This window comes from Lissotriton vulgaris, chromosome 6, assembly GCF_964263255.1.
Source record: "Lissotriton vulgaris chromosome 6, aLisVul1.2, whole genome shotgun sequence".
NCBI classification, from domain to species: domain Eukaryota; kingdom Metazoa; phylum Chordata; class Amphibia; order Caudata; family Salamandridae; genus Lissotriton; species Lissotriton vulgaris.
In genome coordinates this window covers 1,379,659,694-1,379,675,380 of record NC_141694.1, presented here as the reverse complement: position 1 = coordinate 1,379,675,380, position 15,687 = coordinate 1,379,659,694, and the positions used below count along the sequence as shown (strand labels likewise).

The 15,687-nt window shown below is 43.7% G+C and overlaps 1 pseudogene; it reads right to left on the bottom strand.

Annotated features, from left to right (window-relative positions):
• LOC147708894 (uncharacterized) overlaps window positions 1–15,479 on the bottom strand; it is an 82,920-nt pseudogene extending 67,441 nt beyond the window's left edge.
• Window positions 15,480–15,687: the final 208 nt, after the last annotated feature.

Here is a 15,687-nt window from a genome sequence, read left to right as displayed (position 1 = left end):
CTACATCCGCCATGGGGACCTCAACTTCCACCTGGAGAACAACAAGGATTGCAACACCGCCGTCCTGCTCGACAACCTCGCCAACCTCGGACTCAAGCAACTGGTGAACACCCCCACCCACTACGCCGGCTACATGCTCGACCCCATCTTCTCCTCCAGCAAGCACATCTCCTTCAGCCACTCAACCGGACTACACTGGACAGACAACAGCTGCACTCACTTCTACTTTAGTAGAACCACGACCCACCACCACCCGCAACAGGTTCCCCGCAGAAGCTGGAGAAAGATCACCGCCGACCAGCTCACCACCGCCCTCAACCAGAACCCGCCCAACAACACAACAGACCCCAATAAAGCAGCCCGCAACCTCGCCAACCTCGGACTCAAGCAACTGGTGAACACCCCCACCCACTACGCCGGCCACATGCTCGACCCCATCTTCTCCTCCAGCAAGCACATCTCCTTCAGCCACTCAACCGGACTACACTGGACAGACCAAAGCTGCATCCACTTCTACTTTAGTAGAACCACGACCCACCACCACCCGCAACAGGTTCCCCACGGAAGCTGGAGCAAGATTACCGCCGACTAGCTCACCACCGCCCTCAACCAGAACCCGCCCAACAACACGACGGACCCTAATGAAGCAGCCCGCAACCTCACACAGTGGCTCACCAACTGCGCCGACGAACTCGCACCACTGAAGAATCCTCGCAGCAGACCCGGCAGCAGGAAAGCCTCATGGTTTACCAACGACCTCAAAAAATCCAAGAAAACCTGCTGCACCCTCTAGAAAGCCTGGCACCACGACCAGACAGCAGAACACATGACCGCCCTCAAGAACGCCCAGCTGATCCGCACCACCAAGAAGACAACATTCAAAGAACGACTGGACAACAACACCCACAACAGCAAGGAACTCTTCAGCATCGTCAAGGAGCTCTCCTACCCCAGCGCCTGCAACAGCGACATCACACCCTCGCAAGACCTCTGCGACTCACTCAACTAGTTCTTCCACCTCAAGATCGCCGACATACACAACAGCTTCAGCACACTGACCATGCACCCAACCACCGAACCAGCGCCCCCCACCACCACCCTCTGCACCAGGACCCCTATCAGCACCAAAGACACCACCCGCCTGATGAACACCATCCACTCCGGCTCCCCTACCGACCCCTGCCCACACCACATCTTCAACAAAGCCGACTCCATCATCGCACCCCAACTCCGGAACATCATCAACAGCTCCTTCGCATCTGCCACCTACCAGGAGAGCTGGAAACATGCTGAGCTGAGCGCCCTCCTGAAGAAACCCACTGCAGACCCCACGGACCTGAAGAACTTCCGCTCCATCTCGCTCCTCCCCTTTCCAGCCAAAGTCATCGAGAAGACTGTCAACAGACAACTCTCCACCTTCCTCGAGACCAACGGATCCCTCGACCCCTCACAGTCCGGTTTCCGAGCAAACCACAGCACCAAGACCGCCCTCATCGCAGCCACCGACGACATCAGGTCCCTGCTCGACAAAGGGGAGACTGCTGCCCTCATCCTCCTGGACCTCTCAGCAGCCTTCGACACCGTATGCCACCGCACCCTGATACAGCGCCTCAGCAACACCGGAATCCAAGGAGCGGCCCTAGAGTGGATCATCTCGTTCCTGGACGGAAGAACCCAGAGAGTCTGCCTCCCCACGTTCTGATCCGCGGCCACCGAAGTCATCTGCGGCGTTACGCAAGGATCCTCACTCAGCCCCACCCTCTTCAATGTTTACATGAGCCCTCTCGCAGCCATCGCACGCCAACATAACCTTAACATCATCTCCTACGCCGACGACACCCAGCTGATCCTCTCCCTCACCAACTACCCCGCCACCACCAGAGCCAGCCTCCAGGAAGGAATGAAAGACGTTGCGGAATGGATGAAGCTCAGCCGTCTGAAACTGAACTCAGACAAAACGGAAGTCCTCATCCTGGGACCATCCCCTTTAGCCGGAGACGACTCCTGGTGGCCCCCTGCCCTGGGCACCGCACCCAAGCCAACGGATCATGCACGCAACCTGGGCTTCATCCTAGACTCCTCCCTCACGATGACCAAGCAAGTCAACGCCGTCTCGTCTTCCTGCTTCAACACCCTGCGCATGCTCCGAAAGTTCTTCCGGTGGATCCCCACCGAAACCAGGAAGACGGTCACCCAGGCCCTCGTCACCAGCCGTCTGGACTACGGGAACACCCTCTAGGCTGGAACCACAGCCAAACTCCAGAAAAGACTTCAGCGCATTCAGAACGCCTCAGCACGATTCATCCTGGACATCCCTCTCCACTGCCACATCTCTGCCCACCTGAAAGACCTGCACTGGCTCCCCGTCAACAAGAGGATCATGTTCAGACTCCTCACCCACGCACACAAGGCTCTCCACGACACGGGCCAGTACCTCAACAGCTGCCTCACATTCTCCACACCCACCTGCCAGCTCCGTTCCGCCAGCCTCGCCCTCGCCTCCATCCCACGAATCCGCAAATCCACCATCGGAGGAAGATCCTTCTCCTACCTGGCAGCCAAGACATGGAACTCCCTCCCCACTCACCTACAGCTGACCCTGGACCATCTCTCCTTCAGGAAACAACTCAAGACCTGGCTGTTCAAGCAGTAGCGACCCCCCCCCACCCGCCCTCAGCGCCTTGAGACCCTTACGGGTGAGTAGCGCTCTATACAAATTCTGTTGATTGATTGATTGACCTGCAAAGCTGGAATGAGCTGGCTTCCTCCATCACTTACTCTTCTGGTGTTGTGACATCCTCTGCTGTGACATCATGAGATGATATGTCTGCTCCACCACAGCTATCCCAGCATGAGTGCCAGTTCCTGGCCATTGCTCTGAAGTCAGCTTACATGTCTGTCCTTTGCTACTGGCACTGCCCCCACAAACCCATGCATGCAAAATGGCTAACGAAAATCTTTAAGGTGTCATCATATGAACGGCTTATATACTCTCTCAATGATAAACTAGATATCTACCTTCAGGTGTGGGCTCCATTTTGATGGGGTCTACTCTAGGCACCATTAAGGGTCTGCTGCTTGATGATGTCAGGTGTTTGCTAATTTCTACTTGATCTGGGTTACCAGGATGGTTCTCACCGCACCTGGGTCTGCTGCTCTCAGACTCCCTATTCCAAGGGTCTCCCCTGCTCTTGCTGCGCCTGTGGACTACGCAATGGCCACTGGATGGGGCGTCATCGGAGCCCTTGGTTCCTGCCATACTATCCACTTCCACTTACCCTCTCATCAGCCCCCGTTCTATACTTTTTCCCTCTCCTTCCCCCCACTGGCTGCACCCTACACTACCCCCTCTTCTTTTAAACCTCCCTCCCCTCTTTTCTCTCCCATCCCTTTACCCTCCTTATCCTCCTCATTTTTCTCCACCTTTTATTTCTCTCTCTCTTTGGCTCCCCTATCATTAGTCAATTGGACAGGGGTGCTGGGTCCTGGAGTGGGTTGTGAATACTCCAGGCCCCACCCTCAAGAGATGTTGTCCTATTATGCTTTTCTACCAAGCTCACATTTCTGTATTATCTAGCTCTTGAGAGCTTTTGTTCTATATTGTATTGTATTGTTTTGTCATCAGTTTCGACTTCCCAAAATCAAAATAAAGACTACATAAAAAGAGTAATCTTCATAGTGAAATTCTAGAAAAGAACAGAATAGTTCACTCTGCTATGCAGCAATTCAAGTGTTACAGCTATAGAGGCTTTCATCCCAGCTGCCACAGGTGTGTTAGGTTGATGGACTGATCCTTTTGACCATGTCTCTCAGTAACTTGGTATACAGGTTTATTAGTTTGAGCTGCAGAGGCAAGAATTTTCCAATGTGTTAGTCAGAGGAGTTCAGTTGCCCTAAAGGCCCATCTTAATTCAGACTATCAGTTGTTTCAGGGATGGTGTATAGGGGCACTGGAACGCTGTCTTTTTGGGGGTGAGTGGTGACCAAAAAATTAGCAACCCAATATACCCTTGAGGGTTTGGGCAAGAGATATGGTAGGGTATAGGTACCTTCAAGGAATTTTGTTACTATATAATTAAAACAAGATTTCAAACAGTACTTGGCGGCCTTGTACACATAGGGCCGATAGTGCAAAGCAACAACCGCAAATATTCAATCAATATACATAAGTCACTATAAATGATACAAATAGAGGAGAGGGAAAAGGTGTGTATGAAAAAAGATTGTATTTAATACTCAAAATAGATTTGATAAAGGGTACAGAATAAATAGCAATGTTATAGGAAGGATGTTTCAAGGATAACAATCACAAGACATCTCTCTGTAACAATTGTGCACGCTTATCTGCCTATTCACAGTTAGTCTGTTAGTTGAGCAGACAAAGCGTATGTGTCGACGTTCCTGTCTCTAATCTTGAGTTGATGAGACCATCCTCAGGACATGTAAATCATATCTTGGAACCCTGGTAAAACTTGTTGCCTTCAAAATTATATATTGATGATTAAAAAGACGATCAATAGTGCCTGCGTAATAAATATCGTAGGGAGTCTTCCGCTTTAATTTAATCCTGGTAGACTGGAGTCTTGATGTCCTCAAGGTTTTATATTGGTGATTGACAAGGTGATAAAAGTTACCTGTACAAAAGATGTCACAGGGTGTCCTCCAATTTAATTTGGTTCCTTGCATCCAAAGCTTTGCTTTGGATGCATGCTGTTACGTGGACTGTCCGAGGACTTTCTTTCCAGAGCTTCCGGCTCCTACAAGGAACCAAGTTTTTGAGCATCCTCTAATATAACATTCAACGTTACTTGAAGTTACTGTGACTGTATGGTCAAACTGGATCATAGAATTGTCTTGACTCAGACCATTTATGAAGTGACAAAGAAAGATTTAGCCAAAGATGTATAAAAATGTACCTATGTTTTGATGGTATTCATGTCTGTCATAAACAGGCAAAATACGACCTTTAAGTGCTGTAGATCCGTTGTAGATCCGATTTGACATGTGCCACGCTCATTGAGGCACTAAGGGACACATGCATCAAAGGAAATTGCATTCGCAAATGGTGCGAATCGCAAAATTCGGCCGTTTGCGAATGCAATTCCCATTTTTGGGATGCATTAACATTTTTGTAATTTTCGCAATTTAAGAAATCGCAAAATTGCGATTTCTTAAATTGTGATTGCATTTAAGGAATCTCAAATTGTGATTTCTTAAATGCAATGCATCAAACTCTAAAAATTAGCAAATTCGCAAATAAGGGGAGCAAATTACCATGAAGTTGACCTTCATGGTAATTTGCGAAAACTCTGAAAAATGCACTAAAGTGCATTTTTCAAAGTTCCATTTTACACACACACATGCCCTTGGGGCATGTGAGTGTGCAAAATGTACTTCTAAGAAGATTTCAGGGGTGCAACAGGGTGTCAGTAATCGAAATAGGACTACTATCCAAGCTGACCTGCATGCCGGGGGTGAGATAGTAGAAAACTCCAATGCAAAAGAGTCAGCCTATGGAGTTCACAAAAATAGGATAAAGAATGAATCCCACTTTGTCAAAAATATTGGCTTCCTTTCAAAAGCTTCACTGACTTTGGCTACTTTTAGGTCCTATTTTCCATCTACTCTCATCGTAGATCACCTAATCAGTATTGATGAAAAGATCCAAAGAGACTAGGAGGGGATCAGATGGATTGGAGAATCCCGAGGGCAGCCAGTTGCTTTTTCGAACCTGCCACTCCCCTACCACCATCTCTTTGTTTTCTTCCAGTCTTCAGCTGTGTACCACCAGAGCGCTTCCAGAAGCCGTAAACAGCTAACAGGCCAGCGGTCCCGCGGTTTCTCCTGGGTGAGTCTTGGTGTCCTGGAGTCTGTCTGACATCACAGTTGTCACCTACTGAGTCTACACCAACAGTTGCATGGAAGAAGCAAGATAAATTGGTAGGGGCATTGTGAGCCCTCTGCTTTACCAACTGCAGCGGGGTGAGGTATTACATTGGCCTCATTTATCTGCAATGTGGTGGATAATAGCTCATAATTAACCCTGCAAGGAAAAAAAGAAAAATGGGCTGATAGAAAAGGCAAAGAAAGATAGTTAAGTGGGTGAATTTTACACATGGGTGAAAGGATGGATTAGTGGGTGAAGGAATGATTAAATGAAAGGATGGATGGATGAATGAGTGGGTGAAAGGATGAATGGGTGAAAGGATGGATGACTGAGGTGTGAAAGGATGGGTAGGTAAAAGAATGGATGGGTCGGCAAAAGGGTGTGTGTATAAAAGGATGGATGGATGGGTGTGTGGGTGAAAGGATGGATGGATGGATGAGTGGGTAGAAGGAAGGGTGGGTGAAAGGATGGATTGATGGGCAAAAGATTCATGAATGAATGGATCAAACGCTGGGTGGATGAGTGGGTCATAGGATGGGATGGTGAAAGGATGGATGGGTGAAAAGATTGGTGAATGAATGGGCAAAAAGATGAGTGAATGAGTGGGTCAGAGGATGGGTGGATGGGTGGGTGAAATGATGGATTGATGAAGGGTGAAAGGATAGATGGATGAAAGGATGGATGGATGAATGGGTAAAAGATGAATGAATTTATAGGTTAGAGGATGAGTGGATGAGTGGGTGGGTGGATGGGTGAATGAAGGGATAGCCGAGTGAATAGACATCTGCAAAAAAGACGGATAGAAAGGTGAATAAAAGGATGGCAAAGTAAATGGAAATCAGAGAGAATGGGTGGATGAATGGATTAATGGGTGGGTTGTTGAGTAGGTATGTGGGAAAGAATGGCTGAGTATATGGAAGTCTAAGGCTGGATGGATGGTGGTTGAAAGCATGGCAGTGTAAATGAAAATCCGAGACAATGGTTTCATTGATCAGTGGGTGAAAAGATAGAAGAGTAAATGGAAATCTGAAAAAATGGATGGATGGTTTAGTGCAAGGTTGGAAGTGTAAATAAATGGAAGTCTGAGATGCAGGATGTATGAAATTGATGGAAATCTGATATGATGGATAGATGAATGGATGGGCAAATGATCAATTGATGGATGTAAGGCTTTATTGATTGATGGGTAAGTTGATGGATGGATGGATTGGCCAATAGATGGATCGTATGGTGAAACAACTGAACGATAGTTGAAATAATAAATGGATAATAGGATGTAAAGGTCAAATGGTGGATATCAGTGTGTGAATAGTAGGATTATAGCATGAATGGATAGATGCTTTGTTGGAAGAGACAAGGGACCTCTTGTAGGGAGGCTTGGGCTTTTCTTGCTTGATGCCATCAGAGCTTTGGTTCAAAGTGGGGGTATTTTATCTTTCTGGCTATACCCTTGTAAATAGGGGACAAGGCACTTCATGGCATGCACACACTAGACGGCTTCATGTTAGAGCTCCAGACTTTGGCTCCCCCATGATATGGGAGGTCCATGCCACGAGATTCACAGAAGCCAACTTGGGGTGGAGGGGCAGTGGCGGTGGAGCAAACTCGAGTCTGAAAGCAATGCAGTGAGGCCAATCCTTCCCGGATGCTGTAGCAACCACTATTGGCAGGTCATGTCCATACTGATTGCCGATGCAGCCAAGAGAACTCCCAAACGAGATACCAGTTCAAGATAAGGAAGAGGTAAATAGCTTGTCACCAGAAAACTCATGGTGTTCTGGCCTAGGTTCACCACATTTTATTATCTGTGTTTGTTATTTGCTACTTCTTGAATTTAATACTCATTTTGCTGGGGAATTCTCTGCTGCTTTGGCCTAGCTGCCAAGGGTTATGCAGAATGTCCCATTAAGTACTGTTGGCACCTAAGTATACTTTGTCTATGACATTGAGAGGGGTAACATCTATCAAATAAATATCGCAATTTATGACACTGTCCAATAGGTTTTTAGAATTATGATGGCCGGCACCCAAAATAGAACCAAATGCAAAATGTTCAATTGAGATCCCTGGAGATCATTTCTCCCTTCGGGATCCGTGTAAAGCTATTGTGGTAGTTCACGGACACTCTTTTTCTTAGAAGGTGTGGTAGTTGTCCTTGTTAACCGTGTTAATGACTGTCCAGAAATGAGTCATCTGTGGAGGACCATGATGTACAAAGTGAAGTGAGCCTGCAGCAGATCTCCTACCTTCAGTGATGCAGGTGTTACTTATATCCCTCAATACACACACACACACTACGCCTTATTAGATATCCTGCTGTCTCTAAAGATCTTGGATCATCTCTAGATATTCGTCCTAGTATATCGTCTTATATCCCTGCTCTCAGATTGGAAGCATAATCAACTATGTTGTCAATGGATTTCACCTTTTTAAGGAAAAGCAGAGTCTTATGTTACTCCCTTCATGCCTTTGCAGCTATTTGGGCAATAATTCAGGGACAGAGGTTGCCATAGGCTATGAAGTGTGGGGGGGAGGGGGGTGTATCATGCATCATCTGTATGCTGAAGGTTATTTACTTTTGAGGTTATAATAGCCAAAAAGGTTGGCTTACAAATTTCCTTTAGGGGTGTGTTGTAACTTGCACCTATGCCTAGGAGAAAACTGTTTAGTTTGCTTATTTTTGTGCTGGTTCCTCTGAATGTCTGTCGTGTATGTGGAGATGATATAAAGCAAGTTACTTGGGGAATGAGTGAAAATGTCGCTTGTTCGATTTAGTTCCAGATGGTTTGTGGTCAAATACTAAATGTGCTTCTGGTAACTCTATACGGAAACTGGGGTATGATATCATTCTGCACACTGCAATTGTACCTTTTCTGACATGGCTTTGCACGTCTTCTTTTCATTTTCTATAGTTGTTTGATTACACAAAGTGTCTTTTTTGATACGTTTCTTTACTGGATGAAGCCTGTGGATGCATTATTGGCCAGTGAAATATTGCTGATTTTCATAGTTTGAATCACCTTCTCTGGTGTGCATTTCTCTTTCTACTGACTTGACCTGCTGGTATGTGCAAAACCTGTAATTGCGGGGCATATTACCAACAACTAGCGATAATTATCGCTATGTTGGCTTAGCAGCAATATTTTTATCGCCGAGCTGCGGCGATTTTTATAGCTTAGGAACCTTGCTATTATCAAGGTTTATCTCCTAAGAGATAAAAATCGGCCGAAATGCATGAATATCGCTGAAAAGTCAGCGATATTCATGCATTACCGAGCTAATGCTCTTAGCCATGTTATCCACCTCCCATTGGATAACATGGCTAAGGACTGCTCAGGGCAAGTGTTAGCTTTTGGAGATATTCGAGCTTAGCGCGAATATCTCCAAAAGTTGGTAATAGGAGATAGCGATGTTAGCGACTGTTTTCAGTCGCTAACATCTTGGCACGCCCACTTTGCATGTCATTAGTGATAAATATCAAGATGGCCGCTATCTCCTACTAGCTGTCGCTAACTGGTGTTAGCGACAGCTAGGTAATAGGGAGATAATTTTATCTCCGCTTTATTGGCTTGCATTTCCCTGAAGGGCAGCTCTTCTCAGAGTAAATCACCCTTACTAGGTTCCATTGCATGGAGCACACCGTGACTGTGGTGGCATGGTGCGTTTTATTTGGGTAAAGGAGGAGAGTGTGCAAGGAGCCACCGGGCTGAGGCTGCTTTCAGCGTGATTCCAATGAAACAGGTGTTTGAGGTTTTTTTCTACACTTGACTTGTTAGCTCTATAGATATCAGTTCAAAGTCATGTATATGTGGCATTTTTGACTTACATAAGCCTTTCTCAAGCCAGTTCACAAACAAAAACATACCTAAAAATTGAAATTTTTATTGAAATGGGAGTGCTAGTGTTTTTTTAAATGTTGTTTTATTTCTAAAAGACGAGGAAGCTAGATGCTGGAGTCAAGCATATAATTTTGTCTTTTCGCTCTAAATACTCGCTCCCTATTTTTTTGGCGCACACCATTGGTTCAAGTGAGGCCACCAATTGTCCATATTAAACCCCCATTTGCTGAACTTGCGCTGCTCCAACGAATCAAGATAGGAATACCAACTGCATTTTCAGCCTCCATTTTCAAATTCAATCACATTTATATAGGGTTCTAAACTTGTTAATTTTTAATCTGGATTTTTTATGTATGCATACTTTATTAATCCGCTAATATTATTTAATTTTCTAAACAGTCAGAGACCCCCTTTAGACCCCCGTTAAGAATCACTGTTTATTCAATTTTTTGTGCTTACTGTTTGATCTTTTTTAATTGAATGTATGTTAAATGTGGTCTTTGATGACAAACTGTAATTATAAAAATGTTGCCCTCTGAGCTTCACTTAGCAAATCCAAAGTCCTCTATTTATCCATTATGGTCCTCATTACAAGTTAGTCGGGATAGATGATATATTTACCACAGGTGGTAAATACCATTATACTAGATTAAGGTATTTACAAGAGGTGGTAAACAAATCCTATTCAATCTATCTTCTAGAGTTGCAAATGAGGCATAACATGCAGAATCGGTGTTTAACCCACCGATTTCCGCAGGCATGTCCTTTATGGGTCTCCACCTGCAACCCTCCCTACCCCCTTCCCCCGATAAATTTCCGCAGGTTTGACCTCACAGCATTTATCAGGGGAAAACTGCCAGGGTGTGATCATTATCACACAACTCGTAGTCCAAAGTCCTGTGTAAACACCTTAGCACTGGGATCTGAATTCAGCCCTGATCTTCTTAAGGAGGGCCAATGTTTTTGCTGGATTAGGCACAATGGGCCTTATTTATGAAGGACTTACGCCACCGGTGCGTTACTTTTTCCCATGTTAAATGTGACGCACCGGCGGCGCAAGTCCTTCATAAATAAGGCCCAATACGTTTTTGGTATTTTTTTCCGCTTGGGAGCAAAGCGCATTTGATGCAATCATGCTGAAAAGTCACCAGCAAATGAAATGCATATGTGCATATATTTGCATTCATTGTATAAACAACAGCGTAAACAGGGTATTGGGTGGGCACCTCTCTCTTACAACATACATAAATGAATCTACATTGTTTAATGACATCTCTTAAGCAATTACCAGAGAGTTCAGGAAAACAAACCTATACGGTTGTAAAATGGTAACAGCATGCAAAAAAATCCTGCATTTTTTTGTGGTGAGATTGTGTTGAAGTTTCATACCGTAACCTTTGAAACTTTCTTGAGATACGTTGCCCTCCTCCTTCTTCGTACATAATGTGGAGCGTGTGCCTGCAAAGGACATGCTTGCCAGTTAGCCATGCAGTAATGTTCTCCAGGGCATACATAACCAGGTTGCAATGAATGAATCGCTGAACTTCAAAATCAGCTGTTGTTTGTGGTGTACAGCTGCTCCAGAAAAACCGTCGGATCAGGGGATTCAGTCCTCTCTGGGGAAAGACTGATGTCAAACCGGCCTGCTAAGAGATTCATCTCTTAGGACACCAAATGAATGTCCCCCTAGCCTCTCTGGGAGCAGGTTCAAAGTTGCATAAAAAGATTTCTAAATTAGGCCTAACATTTTTCAGAATAATACTGAAGCAATGGCAGTCCTTGCTTTTTGACTTTAATGTTCTTCAATATATTCCTACATAATGTGATAAGCAAAAAAAAAATATATATATATATATATAAATATATATTATATGTATACAGCAGATGAGTATAAAATATATATATATATACATACATATATGTATATGTACACACACATCTATATAAGTACACATTTGTGTAGCATATTACATTCATATATGTACTACATATGCAGATGAGGGCAATATGCTATTACTATCTTTGAGTCTGGGAAAGGCCATCATGATTTATGAGAACCATATTTTCATGTGTCTTTGTTTTAACCAAATATATTTAACTAAAACCAGGATGCAAGATGTTACATTTGAGCAACAAGATAACATCACACTGAACAGATTCTGTGACTGTTAGTGGTGTTGTGTCCCTGTGTAAGGTAATTCTTACGTGTAATCTGTAGGCAGTAAATCGTTTTTTCTCATGTCAGTTTTTCTCTGTTTTGGCAATAATCTCTAATGTGACCGTTGCACTGTAGTAATGTTTGAACGTGTATTTTATTTGTACAGTTGCTCGAAATAAATACACAACACATACACGCACACATAGATATACACGCACATACAAATACGTGAATTAATCTCAATATATAAATATTTATATAATATATGGGAGCTTGAATATCCCTGTATAAAACCCCGTCTCTAACTTCATTATCACAGATGACTTATGACGCACCTAGTCGCCTATAATAAGGAAATGACATAGCAGCTCAACTTTAATAACTTATTGCAGATGAGTTCTGTCATTACAATGCCTGCTTCCAGAGCCAGCAGACAGCAGTCAAGGAGAAAGGCAGGTCATGGAGCATAATTAAAGATGCAGTTCCAAAAAATGAAAACAAAAGTTAGCTTTTCCTTATTCTGCTCTGTCTATAGTGATAAGCAGTATAGAGATATTTATGGCAACATGTTTATTTTCTCCACACTTTAGATAATTATAGGAAAGAAGCAACACCTCTGTATGTAGAGTTACAGCTTTTAAAAAAAATCTGACGTGTATTAAACTGATTCTCATGCATTTTCGCAAGATATATCGGACTGCTTTGTTGTGTGTTTAATTTTGCACTAGAGACTCTAATTGTATTCTTCATGTTTAAAAATGTCCTATATTTTTCATAAGAAAGAGCACCACACTGACGATGTAATGGTTTGTGCGAAGGGTTATGGTGTGACAATGTATTATAAGGAATAAAGTACCTCCTGCCATACCGTATACGGATATCGCAAATCGCCTTGGAGTTCTATGATCTTATAAAGGAATCCAGCCTTTGGCCTCTGTCCTTCATATGGCCATGGAACTCCTCTGTGTCTTGCAATATCCTTGTAATGTAAGGCAGGGATACTTTATCTCATAGGATCTAACCACCGACTAGGCGATTTCACAAATAAGCTTGAAAAAATAAGCATAAATTAACTAAGACTCTGAAAATCAAAGTCCAGCCATTGTAATGAGTGCATGCCAATTTGTATACATTTCTCTATGCATTTTCCTTAGTTTAACCCCTTCACTGCGGTGGCTATTCCGCCGCAGTGCTAAGGGGGCGGGGCGGCCGCGCGGCGGGCACATGCTGGTGACGGGACCGCTCCGTCACCAGCCGCGGTTGAGCTGTGCTCATGACGGAGCGTTCCGTCATGGCCCCGCCCGCTCAATAGAACGCGCCGCGCAGGTGCAAAATCAGCGCCACGCAGGCGTGGCGGCCGGGCCATGACAGAACCGCTCCGTCATCAGCACAGCGCCACCGAGGCTGATGACGGAGCTGTTCCGTCATCAGCATGGATAGGGTTAAAAGAAGTTAAATTCAAGTTTTCAAATTGAGCACTAATATGTTCACTAAAACAGATCGAAGTAAATAGTACTGCCATAATATGACTCATATTAAGAAAACTGGTGAACCTTACAAGGAAAATGTGCTTTTCTGCATAGTGAAGGAATCTGACAAATGTTATAAATAAGGAGCCACTTGCAAGTCTCAATCACATTACAATGTCAACATTGATTTTTCAAGCAGCTGCACCAAAGGATCGATGTAGTGCCTTCATAAATGTATGCAATGCTTTCAGAAATGCATATATTTTAATAATTGTATTTTTAAACTAGTGCACATTTAACAGTGTTTTTTCAATTGTTTAATATGATCAGCCTGTGCATTTTTGCTGTTTTTGTGGTTGCTGCATTTCATTTCGAATTAAAAATTGCTCATTATTTCTACTGGATTGAAGTAAGCCTTGAGCTATATTCTGATAATTTAATAAGCACAAGCACAGAGTGGTTCAACTGCCAACATAACAATAAGGAGTATACCAGCATGTAGAGGACATACATAAGAATTCGCTGTCAGTATCTCCTTCCCATACAGGACAAGAAAGTGGAGAAAAGTGACATAACAGAAGATATAATGTTATACAGGAAAACCATGTCTTCAGGCCATTCTGTTCAAAAATCCAAAAGGAAACCTAAACCAAGTTCACACATAAAAGACATGTCTTGATGCCCATTCAAAAGTAAATAAGCATTATTAAAGCCAATAGAGCTCACTTTTAAAATGCAATTGCCAAGTTGTTGACCTTACTAATGCTTGTTCTCAATAGCAAAAAAAATCCACACTGGCAGGTGGCTCATCATATGCATTTATGAGAAAAAGCATCCAAAACATCTGCCAATGAATCAAGGTGTATGTGCATGTATGGGCAGCAAGTTATAAAAGTGTTTTCCAATAAAGTAAAAACATTACAAGATGGCTACCAATGCACATGAATGTGTGTGTTTGCATCATGAAATACAGTCGCCCATTTTCATCTATTTTTTAAACTTATATTTCCAGTCGAAGAAAGGCGGCCACCAATTTAGATTTTTTTCGCTGAGGTTTCTCGATTCATGTGAGCCAGAGATCTCCGGAGATAAGGTCCCCAATTGTAAACCTGGACTTGCTTTACTTGTGTCACTTAGTTCACTTGACTCGCTTGATATGGACATCCCTGTTTCAAATATATCTGAATCAGAATCTTCCTCGGAGAATGATTTCTTTTCTAGATGTAGATCTTGCCCCAATGGAAACATCTTACTTTGATCCGATTGCTCCGTTTGATTAGACATCATTGTTTTTATCATTGTGGGTGCCCTAGACCCTTCAATGCTCACACTTGGAGCTACGATCTGGTTACCGAGGTTCGGATCTCGCGTGTCATTTTCCTCTACATCGATGTTCTCTAGGTACACACCAGGGCTATCTACACAAGTTCAGCTCATATTGCTTGAGTGTTTGATCTGCAATTTTTCATTCTTTAAGGCGTTAGTCGCGCCATCCTTATGTAGGGGGCTGAAGGTATTAGAAATTCTAGGCTGAGAAGTGGTCGGGGAACCTGTATTTTTTGCGGTAGCCTTTAGATGTTTTATTGTCAGTAGCCTCTGAGCTTTCTTGGCCATTAGCTCCAATTTGGCGTTTTCCTCGATATCTCTCCCCTTCTTTTTCTCCTTCTCGAGTTCTTTTTCTTTCTCTTTCTCTTTCTCTTTCTCTTTCACTTTTCGTTTTGCTTTCTCCTTCTCCTTCTCTAGTTTTTTTCTGCATTTTTTTCAGCATTTTTATTTTTCATTCTCCCACTCTCATGAAGTTCATTTCTTTCCAAATCCTTTTCCTTTGCTTTGGACCCTCTAGTTTCAGGGCCTCTCTGTCTATCGTTAGTTATTTGTGAAACATATACCGTTTCCATTTCCACGTTTTCTGGGGGTTGATCGCTTTCCAGATTCTGAGTGTTTTCTGGATATTCCCGTCTTTCTGGCGTTTGTTCCTGGGCCTCACATGTTCTTTGCTGGGCCATAGCTTCCCTTTCCACCTTTCCACCGTTAAGTTCCGTGTTACACAGCATAGTTGCTTGCATTCCTGGTCCGACATCTCCGATATCACCGGCAGCAGCATCTCTTTTTTCTCTTCTCTCCATGTCCTGCTTTTGGCTGAGAATCTGAGCTTGTTTTTTTTTTTTAGGTACTGTGTCTGTGCCTGTAATTGCCACCAGATTTGGAGTCGTGCTGGTTTATTTTTTTTACCTTCTCTGCTCCTTTTAATATGCCAATAAATTTGCCTTCCTGGTGTTGTTTGTGGTGCTTTAATTGCTTTACTGGCTGTACAAGCACCTCCTTTATAGGTGC